The sequence below is a fragment of the Olea europaea genome, chromosome 13 (assembly GCF_002742605.1).
Source record: "Olea europaea var. sylvestris chromosome 13, O_europaea_v1, whole genome shotgun sequence".
NCBI lineage: Eukaryota > Viridiplantae > Streptophyta > Magnoliopsida > Lamiales > Oleaceae > Olea > Olea europaea.
Genome location: NC_036249.1, coordinates 3,787,287 through 3,796,677, shown reverse-complemented (window position 1 = coordinate 3,796,677; position 9,391 = coordinate 3,787,287). Strand labels below are relative to the sequence as shown.

General features: G+C 36.8%; 1 pseudogene; it reads right to left on the bottom strand.

Annotated features, from left to right (window-relative positions):
* Positions 1 to 614: 614 nt before the first annotated feature.
* Positions 615 to 1,126, bottom strand: LOC111408319 (annotated as a pseudogene).
* Positions 1,127 to 9,391: the final 8,265 nt, after the last annotated feature.

Genomic DNA, 9,391 nt, shown 5'->3' with positions numbered 1-9,391 from the left:
ACTCATACAGATATAGGTGATGATGAGGAGCCGATCGAGAAAATTAGAAAAAGGAAATTGACCTCTTCGGCGTTTACATTTTCGTTTTGAATGTTGTTTGATAATGTTTGCATTTTCGTTTGGAATATTGTGTTTTTGTTTTCATTGACTTTTTTCATAAATTATTTTATATCAATTTGATGGAGAACTTATAAAAAATCATTTATTATCGTGGTTATTAATCGAATCGAACCGAGCCGAACTGAGATACGAATCGAACCGAAACAATTTACGTGGTTATAGTGCGGTTATGGTATGGCAAAAAATTTGACGGTTTCGTGGTAGTGGGAATTCTCCTGTTCCCTAGTAAAAGACTTGGCTGGATGTGGGATCTACATCACGAGGAGCGGTACAGACGTAGATGATATCATCACAACCTCTCTTTTCGTACCTCTAGGGATGCTTAACGCCACTTCGTCAACTGGCGTTTCCTGCGCTTTCGTGTCTCTCAGCGTGGTCAGCGCTGGGTATTTCCAAGCAGCGAAGCTTACACCCATTTGCATTAGTTCATCCAAAGTTCCTTACCCTTATGCACGAATTATTGAATAAGCCATCTTCCTATCAAGGTTAAGGAGTCAACTAAGCATCTCAGCGGTGGGATTGAATACCGAGATCAAATCAGATTTCACGCCGTCCACCCTAACAAATAAGAGGCATGGGCCACAGGTCGCACATAAGCCGCCGAGTTACACAACAGAAGAACATCCAACATAAACATGCACACTCCTCCATGTGAAACATTCATCTCTATTGGAGCTTTTTGGTGGTAGTCGTGACCAACAGCCACCAGCTATCGGCTCGTTGGTAAGGTAAGAGCTACTGGTGCATTCCCCACACAAGCACCGCCTGACGAAGGGAGGACGGGGAAAGCTACAGGCTGAAAAGCTTCGACCCTTCTTTCGGGACACCTCATCTTGTCATTTCATCGTTGCTCATTCCCGTTAGGCTGAAGTGTTTTACCTTTCCTTCTCACCGCCCGCTCACGCTTCGCTGACCTATCGCATGGTAAAAAGAAGAAAGTATGAAAGAATAGTAAATGGAGCACACCGCAGTAAGATTCTAAATATGATGAGTATACCAAGCTCATCCAAGCAGCCCATCAACCACATTCTAGAAGGAACAAAGATCATTGTTTTTTCCCTCAAGTCCCCAAGCTGGGCAGCTCTTATGCTAGTTAGCATCCTACTAAGATGAGGTTCACTTTGAGGTCTGAAACCAGCACTTAATATTATTGCTGCTGTATTTGCCTATTTGTGCAGATATGGTAGAGGGGCACCTCAGCACATGAAGTAGTAAGAACATCAAAAGTCGTGTCAGTCTCTACGAGCATGTGATCAAGTCTTTAACATCCAAAGCAGACAGTAGAGTAATTATTTGTCGATTCAGAAAACCAGGCTGAAATCTAGTCCAAGAACAAATTTCAAAGATCATATGATTTGACTCGAACTTTTCCATGCTTGGTCTAAGGTACAAATGGATCCCATCATTTTCTGCAGGTCAACATGCAACGACACATTTGCAACCTGCATACCTGATCTAATAAGTACATGAAGGATTTACAGTCAACTGGAGTTTCTCTGCAACTCTCATTGCAAGATCAAGGGGCCATATCCTTTACTCTACGGCAACATCAAGGCCCACAAATTCAAAAATTTTGAAAACGTATAAACACGAACAAGTTGAGTTTTGGTAAGACCAGAACCAACCATTTGGTCGGCCGGATTTGCTTTCTACAAAATTTGAGACTCGCTTCAAATGAAATTCGACGATGAAGAAATCTAATGACTAGTTCGAACACCAGGAATGGTCTGAACTCTCATAGTTCGGAGCCCAGCTCCAACTACTTCTTCGTAAGTGAGGTGAGGTACTTCTTTCGGTTTAAATAGGGGTTGTCCTCATTTTGGTTGAAATAGCCTTGGTCGTAGTCAATTTAAACACATAAACCCAGTTCACATGCAGCCATGTTGATTAAAATGACTAAGCTTAATGACTTTGCCAGTAACTCGCCTCATATTATAAGATTCTCTCACCATGTTTCCATTCCCCTTAAATTGTTAAATTAAAGGTGCTCATTTTTTTGATTGATTTGAATAGGTCGGGTCTCCCGAATGATATCAAATCAATGGGTAGATCTCACTTCCATTCTCCCATACCATAGCCGGAAGGGATAGCCTATCCACAGAAGAGAGAGTACGGGCCCTTGCCCTTAATTTTGTTTAGACGCGGCTCGAATGCCTTTATGCTAGAGGCTTGTTAAACATGCTTCTTTGACATAAAACAAACTGTTTTTCCATGACAACAGTCACAACTATAAATGGCGAGACGGTAAGGTCTCTATCAACAACAGGGGGGCTGACTGTTCTCTTTTGTCAAGGACACAAGCAAGGAATTGACAAAGTCAACCTTTAGATGTTGTTGTGACACTTTGGTTAGGTTAGGCTCGGTTGACTTTGTCAATGCTACTAAGGACCGGGGTGAGAAAAATTCATTAGAGCCTCGAAAAGGGGTTTACTAAGTGAAGGGCTGAAGGTGGCTTTGCTATCCATCTTACTATATCACCGAAGGATGGCAGGCAAAGCTGCAAGGAGGCTTTCTTTATTCTCATGGCAAAGTGAGGAGCACTATCTATCCACCAATAGAACTGGCTTTTAGTGAAGATCTGCTCATATGCTGCATGAGAGGGGCCAAGTAAGCAGATGACGATTGACAGGGAAGGGTCTAACTAGTCTATGTTCTAGCAATTTAGGCAGAATTTGGCTTAACCATATTGCAAGTAGGGTGAAATCTCGTCGAGGGCGCTCTCCTTGGCCTTCATAGTTGTATGGCACCTACTTTTCTTTCTACGTCTGATTGTCATTCCTCTACTGCTGCAGTTGCTATTGTTTCCAGGGGCGCCTTTTAATTCCACAAGCATGGGGACCACAACATTCACTTCATTATATTGCTTATTGCCCCTTTGATTGCCGTCTCTTTTGTTGTTTCCCTTTGGGCGCCAGCCAGAATTGGAGTTGGACTTTCCTCTGATTTTGTTAGAAGGGGTTTCAATAAATTCTTCTTCCGGGGGTGATTTGTTATGATTATTATAACACTCAATTGGTGGAAAGCTTGATCACGGCTCAAACTATCGCAATATATTTATATATATATATATATATAGAGAGAGAGAGAGAGAGAGAGAGAGGAAGTACATAATAGTTGTGGTATGATGGCTCCCATAGAACGACCTGCGAATGAGACAATCCAAAAACTTATATGTCAAGATCCTACGAATTGGAAGGGTACAATACCACGGACGAAATGTCGAGATTCTGCTTTCGACGCCCGGCTAATACTATTTATCGTATTTGTAGGCATTCCCTCCCGATCACCCAGGTTCAACTGATTAGGCAATTTTTCGATTGAAACGGCTCACTCCGCTCGCCCCTCCCCCCTTCCCTTTTGGAACTTATGCACGCTTCCATACACTTCTTGAGTCTAAGATTTCCCCCCAACAACTTTCATTCCCTTTGAACCATCCATCCATTCCCTATCAAACTTGCATCTTTCTAAATATAAGTAAGCCTCACTCGATCATAAGTAGTCTACCCACTCCAACAAGCCATTCATAGTTATTCATGACGTGTTATTGGCCACCTTCTTTTGTCATGCTCCAATTCTGCTGAAAAATGTAAAGACTCTAAAAACCTATAGTTTTTAGCATGCTAGCACACCCTTAAACTACAAGGCCCCTATTCTAATCTAATTTTGAAAATGGAAAGCTGTCCTATTGATCGTCGCTCTACCAGTGGACTTTGTGTCTTCCTTTGAAAGTCTATTATTTCTTGGAAAAGCTAAAAAAAAGGGCCTCGTCATCACAAATCCTTCTCTTACACACTTGAAAAAAATGAAATTACATGTATCAAAGAAAAAAGTTAGCCTATAAATATGAAAACTAGAAGATAGACCATCAAAGATTGACTTATTTCCTACTTTTTGAGTACCAAAGATTTAACTCACAATGAATCATTCAAAATTTTTATTAAAACTATTTCGAATGAAAAAAAGGTTCTTATTTAAAAATAGATCACAAATAGAAAGAAATCCATTTTTTTCATGAGATGGATTACACTAATTTAAAAAATGAAATAATTATGATATTTGTGTTTCTGTTGCCTGTTAGACTGTAAAGCAGTCCAAGGGGTGAGCGATAGTGGTAGCCATCCCCTTTAGGAGCTCGACCACTTGTAATCACGAGAGCCTAGACACATCCTTTAACCCCGAGAGGGTAAGATAGACAACAAACAAGGGACATGTTCCATACAGGTCTTAAGGCTGCTAGGAATAAAGCACTACTCGAACATGCTTTTCCTAAGGGTAAAACAACAAGCCAACAAGAACTGACTTAGCTATTGGTCTTCTCCGAAAGGTAAAGAAAAAGCTCATATCCTATTTAGGTCTTCCAAACTAGAGGAGCTTCTCCAGTCGACGTCTCTAGCTAGCTGGCGAAGCATGAATGAAGCGATGGAAGGTATAAGCCACTACGTTGAGCTGCTAACTATTGTTACTAGACCTACCATGAAACTCAAAACGTGAAGTAGCAGCAACCTGACGCGCGTAGTAGACTCTGCTTGCTATACTCTCTCCTCGTGGTATAGATCCTGCATCCAACTTTTTGGGTTTCGGGCGGAGAAAAGTAGACGTGGGGACTCAGGTTGGGGCATAGTGTAACTAAGAGAGCCATTCCATTTAGGACGAGACAAATGAGCTGACACGAGGGGTCTGGTTCTGAGCCGATTGGTCAGACGATGACTACTTCTTAGATTATTATTATTAGCCTATCCCGGAATGGAATTGCATGGAATAGCAAGAATGCGAAGCGCGAGCGCTACAGGGTCAATTTTTTTATGGGGGATAAGCTTGTGAAGAAGCAAGCTATCCTTGCTAAATACTTATAGAACCAAGATAAGTTCAGGGCTAGAATGAACCAAGTCATGAGAACCATGAACGGTTTATAAGAGACGTTGTGTGAGTATTGTTGTCTTGGTTTACACCAACAGCTGATGGTGTAAGAACATCGCGTTCACCAATTAGCTAGTAAATCCGATGGTATTTTAATAAGAAAGATTCAAAGCTAGAAGCTACCTTACCTAATGCAATGTTTTCCTGCTCTCTCTTTTTCTACTAGTGTCTGTATAGACATTTGCATTAATTTTCATTCATGTGAGGATTGTTGAAATTTTGTATCGAAAATTGGTTATGATCAATTTTACATGATTATTTAAGTGGAGTTCTTAATTTAGTAAATGAGAAATTAAGCCAAATGTAAGCCGCTTAATACTTAAAATTGTTGGAAAATTGTGTAGAATATTGTGGAATATTTTAGAAAAGAGTTGGATGAAAAGATGTATTTTCATATAAACGATCATGATCTTTGGAATAATCATTTTCCAATAATTATGAATTCCAAGAGATGTGACTCTTGGTATGGTTGTGTCTTTTGACATACCTTTCCAACTACTATATATAGATCTCATGTATTTGAATTTTATAATTCAAGAAATTAATGAAAGTCAATAGATAGTTCCATATCATTCCATTCCATGCTTACACTTTAGTTTGCATAAAACACTTGCATCAAAGCCATGGTTATGGTAGAGAGGGAACTCTGTTCGAGTTCGTTGGTCGAACCGATCGCATCACTCGCATCTCACCTTGATTCTTTCTGATTTCTTTCTTCATATTTGATTTTAGAAAATTAATAACATTCTTTTGATTTCATGTAGGTTTGAAATAAAGAAAGGAAATGATTTGAATCTGACGTTTCATCTTTTCAAATCCATTTCGGTAAGACGAAAATGCGTTTAGATTTCAATGGCATGTTTTGTGAATATGATATGCACAATATCAATGTAATTTTTTAACAATCTTAAGATGAATTTTAGTGTTTTTGTTGTGCATTTATATTCCAAAATTTTATTTAGAATCGGCAAATATACCATCACGTGTATTCTCTGCAAATAGTTTATAAATGTTTTTTCATGGAAATAGATGAATCAAAGAGTCAATCTCTGCATTCATGATATTCTGGTGGAGTAATTTAGATTTAATAATATGACCACTGTCACATGATTGTGTATAAATATGAATGATGAAAGATTCCTTTTTCATGAACGACGGGAAAGTGCAAGATTTTGTGACCATTGGTTCACATCTTTTTTACTTTTAAATTGTTGCCTATAGATATGTTGAATTATGTTTAAATATTTGTCTAATCAATCGCCCGCCAATGGAAAAACTGCATGAAAAAAAATTGTGCATAAGATATGTATAAATCATTTAACAATTGGAAGAAAATGTTACCATGGTGGGTAATGGATAAAAATCATTTACTGTTACCATGGTGGTAATGGATAAAAATCATTTACCGGTTAATCTGCCCTTTTTGGTAGTTTCATTTGCCAATATCTATTTGCATTCTTAAACTGAAAATCGAGAATGAATTTTTATGAATTAATTTGGAAGTGGTAGGGACTCCAAATTATTGCATGTGAAATAAAGATTCATTAAATACATGTTTAATACAATTCATGATTTTGATTGTGATTCACGTAATTAGTAATTTCCTCTCTATTGAAATTATAGAATACGTTTTGACGACTTATTGTATATTTTGTAATTGCCATGGGAGGAAATGATTGGAATAATGTGACTTTTCATTTTAAATGCAATGAAAATTGTGGACTTATGCATGTGCTTGTATCCATTGCATCTTTGATTAATTATAAATGGACATTATGGACCATTTTATATTTTGCAAGTCGATAATTTCAAGTTAAAAATTATGAACAGGCATATAGTTTCATGATTTTGACGTATAGAATTTATTGGTCAATACAATGGCCTGCGCCTTGTTTGGAATGATTATACAAATATGCATGGAGGAAATATATGTTCCTTTGGTTGGATAGGCAACTTTGTTGGATGTCTATATGATAATCATGAAAAGCGGATATGGAATGTGACATTATAGTGTCATTTGTATAAATGTGAATTCCAAATAGTGAATTCATTTGGTGAATCCATACAAGGGTTTGAATTTCAGATAGACTTTTTGGTCTGTATATGCAAATTCGGTATATACTGTAAGTTGCATATAAACTGAATATAAGGTATGCTTGTGCAAATACAGTAATCTGTTGCAAATACATTAAACTGCATATACGGTATGCTGCAAATACAGTAAGCAGCAAATACGGTAAGCCGTATATATGGTAAGTTATATATACGGTGAACGGTATATATGGTAAGCGACATATACGGTAAGTCACATATATGATAAGTTACATATACGGTATGCGTCAATATGGTAAATGACATATACGGTATGAAGTTGTAAATTCGGTATATGTCCATGGATTTTGGTTTGAAAATTATACAAACCTTGATTAATGATGGTAGCCTCAATTAGTTCTATGAAATTAAATGAGATGACTTGTGCAAAATTATAGTTGCATAAGAGTGACAAAATGTGATTTTATCCTAATCATTTGAAAGTGGAAATTGCTTGTCCAATTATTAAGATATGAAAATATTTTATAGAGCACAAATAGTGTCTATAGTTGACAGTGGTGTCGAAAATCCTTAAAAATAATGATTGTAAAATGACATTCATTTGTAAAGGATAAAAATTATGTTATGCAAAATTTGTGAAGAATATTATGAAATATTTTAGGAATAATTTTAAGAGGTGTGCCCTCTTGTGAGGTTGTGTTGTTTGCAAACACAAGTTTTCACTTGATGGTTAATTAATTAATTCAAATGTGAATAATATGAACAAGGTGAAATGTACCTTATTATTTGATGTGAATAATATTATTTGTGAAATGCCACAAATATGAAAGTTGCACATGGTTGAAGATGCTTAGTCTTCTTCATTGTTGAATTTGACTTCAATCGTGGAACCAATTAAGTTGGTTTATGCTTGAAAAAGCATTGTTGGTCTAGTGATGATCAAATTAATATGGTTGATTAAAGTACAATTTCGAATGGAAAATGATTTTTCATTCACGTGAAGCAATGACCACTATTTTGAAAGTACTTAGACTTTCACCAAGCATCCGATTTGGATATTATCTAAGTGATAAATGGATTGAACTATGGAAGAGTTGATAAACTCTAAGTTCAAGAATAATCCAAAAATGTGGGGGTTATCATAAATGCTTGAGAATTTATGTGAAAAGTTCAAGTCGTGTAGGTACAACGCTACTATTTGGATTTATAACCTTAATTTAGAAATTGTGGGGGTAACTTAGTTTAAAGTTACACTTTCCTATACCTCTCAAGAAAATGGAAGAGACACCATATAAGTTATGGAAATGTTATCCTCCTTTCTACCGACGCTTAAAAGTGTGGAGTTGTTTGGCAAAGGTTGAGCTATCTAAGTCTAAACAAATAAAGATTGGTCCCAAAATGATTGATTGCATATTTATTGGATACACCAATAATAGTAATGCATATCGTTTCCTCGTACACAAATTGGATGTACACGGGGATACATAATTGATTCAAGGAATGTGATATTCTTTGAGAATGTGTTTCCTCGCAAAAATAAGGAAAATGTAAGTTGAATAATAGAACATATGAAACTACAAATGGGTCTTCAAATGAGGAGGAACCAAGGCATAGTAAGAGGGCTAGAACGTCCACTTCATTTGGCCCGAATTTTCTAACATATATGGTAGAAAATGACCCAAAGACTTCTGAATAATTAATGTCTATTCTGAAAACACCACATTAGAATGAAACTATCAATAGTGAGATAGATTTCATAATGTGCCCCTATTGCTACAGCTGTAGATATAGGGATTTTGAGAATATGCTTTAATTCATTCATACATAGGAATAAGCCTTAGGGTGTAAATGGATTAAAACCTGATGGATCCATTGACAAATATAAGGTTATATTGGTTGCCAAAGGATATAAGCAGGAAGAGGGATTTGACTTCTTTACCCACTCACCCATGACTAGAATCACTTCAATAAGGTTACTAATTGCAACTGCGGCAATACATAACCTTAAGATTCACTAAATGGATGTGAAACTAGAATTCCTAAATGGTGAGTTAGAAAAAGAGATATACATGAAGCAACCTAAAGGCGTCTCCAAGTGAAAGCCATAAAGTTTGTAATCTTGTGAGTCCTTATATGGATTGAAACAAGCTCCTAAGCAATGACACCAAAAGTTTGACAAAATGATGTTGTCAAACGAGTTCAAAATAAATGGATGTGACAAGTGTGTATACGTGAAAAATACATCAGATGCTTATGTGATTGTATGTCTATATGTAGACATTATGTTGGTGATGGGCAATAG